The 1,907-nt window shown below is 47.6% G+C and overlaps 1 non-coding gene across 1 annotated transcript; it reads left to right on the forward strand.

Moving 5' to 3' along the window:
• The first annotated feature begins 738 nt into the window (after window positions 1-738).
• LOC137523230 (small nucleolar RNA U3) lies at window positions 739-958 on the forward strand. Its single transcript, XR_011022572.1, has one exon. It is a non-coding gene; the product is annotated as a small nucleolar RNA U3 (small nucleolar RNA).
• Window positions 959-1,907: the final 949 nt, after the last annotated feature.

Genomic DNA, 1,907 nt, shown 5'->3' on the forward strand with positions numbered 1-1,907 from the left:
CTGCTCTGAACTGTCAGAATGAGACTTCATCATATGTCACAGGTCACTGCACATCACTCCTCCATGTGCCATTGTTAGATGATTTGCATGGTGTAGGACACAATCTATAAATGTCATTTATATCTGATGAGCAGTAAAAGGTGATGAGGTAATATAATAACCAGCTACGGCCTTGCTCCATACAACTCCATGAATACAATTCAGCTGTCTATTGTGCCTGATGGGAGGCCAGAGGCCTGACTGACAGATCTCCTTATTAGCTGCCTATTTGCCTCATCTCTGTATTCCGATTGGTCGTACTTACTTCATTATGACGTTCCACATTCCAATCTTGTACCGGCAGCCTGCCTCAGACAATCTGCATTGTGGAGGAACACATCTTCTTCTGATATGGAGGCAGTGGAGGTCCTCACATTCAATCTTCTACCAGCAGCCGGCCCCGCCCTCCCAGGCAATCTGCATTGTAGAGATCATATCTTCTTCTCACAGGAAGGCAGTGGAGGTCTTCACATTCCAATCTTCTACCGGCAGTCTGCCCCGCCCTCTCGGACAATCTGCATTGTAGACATCACATCTTCTTCTGATCGGGAGGCAGTGGAGGTCTTCACATTCAGTCACCTATCAGCAGCCTGCCCCGCCCCCCCCCTCTCAGACAATCTGTATTGTGGAGGAACATATCTTCCTCTGATAGGGAGGCAGTGGAGGTCTTCACATTCAATTGTCTACCGGCAGCCTGCCCCGACTATACTTTCAGGAATTATGTCTATAGTTTTTGACTGTTGGAATGCGCTTGAAAGTGTCCAAACTCACCAATCTGCATTGTAGAGGAACACATCTTCTTCTGACAGGGAGGCAGTGGAGGTCTTCACATTCAATCTTCTACTGGCAGCCTGCCGCACCCTCCCAGACGAACTGCATTGTAGAGGAGTTCATCTTCTTCTGATAAGGAGGCAGTGGAGATCTTCACATTCAATCTTCTTCTGATAGGAACATATCTTCTTCTGATAGGGAGGCAGTGGAGGTCTTCACATTAAATCTTCTACCAGCAGCCTGCCCCTCCCTCCCAGACAATCTTCATTGTAGAGGAACACATCTTCTTCTGATAGGGAGGCAGGGGAGGTCTTCCCATTCCAATCTTCTACCGGCAGTCTGCCCCGCCCTCTCAGACAATCTGTATTGTGGAGGAACATATCTTCTTCTGATAGGGAGGCAGTGGAGGTCTTCACATTCAATCTTCTACCAGCAGTCTGCCTTGCCCTCCCAGGCAATCTTCATTGTGGATGAACATATCTTCTTCTGATAGGGAGGCAGTGGAGGTCTTCACATTACAATCTTCTACCAGCAGCCTGCCCCGCCCTCTCAGACAATCTGTATTGTGGATGAACATATCTTCTTCTGATAGGGAGGCAGTGGAGGTCTTCACATTACAATCTTCTACCAGCAGCCTGCCACGCCCTCTCAGACAATCTGTATTGTGGATGAACATATCTTCTTCTGATAGGGAGGCAGTGGAGGTCTTCACATTACAATCTTCTACCAGCAGCCTGCCCCGCCCTCTTAGACAATCTGTATTGTGGATGAACATATCTTCTTCTGATAGGGAGGCAGTGGAGGTCTTCACATTACAATCTTCTACCAGCAGCCTGCCCCACCCTCTCAGACAATCTGTTTTGTGGAGGAACACGTCTTCTTCTGATAGGGAGGCAGTGGAGTCTTCACATTCAGTCATCTATCAGCAGCCTGCCCCACCCTCTCAGACAATCTGTATTGTGGAGGAACATATCTTCTTCTGATAGGGAGGCAGTGGAGTCTTCACATTCAATCTTCTCAAAAACATGTTGCTTTTTTGATATCCAACCTGTCAAAGCACTACACTGTAAAGGATAAAGTACAATGCCCCCCTAGAA

This window comes from Hyperolius riggenbachi, chromosome 6 (assembly GCF_040937935.1).
Source record: "Hyperolius riggenbachi isolate aHypRig1 chromosome 6, aHypRig1.pri, whole genome shotgun sequence".
Lineage (NCBI taxonomy): Eukaryota > Metazoa > Chordata > Amphibia > Anura > Hyperoliidae > Hyperolius > Hyperolius riggenbachi.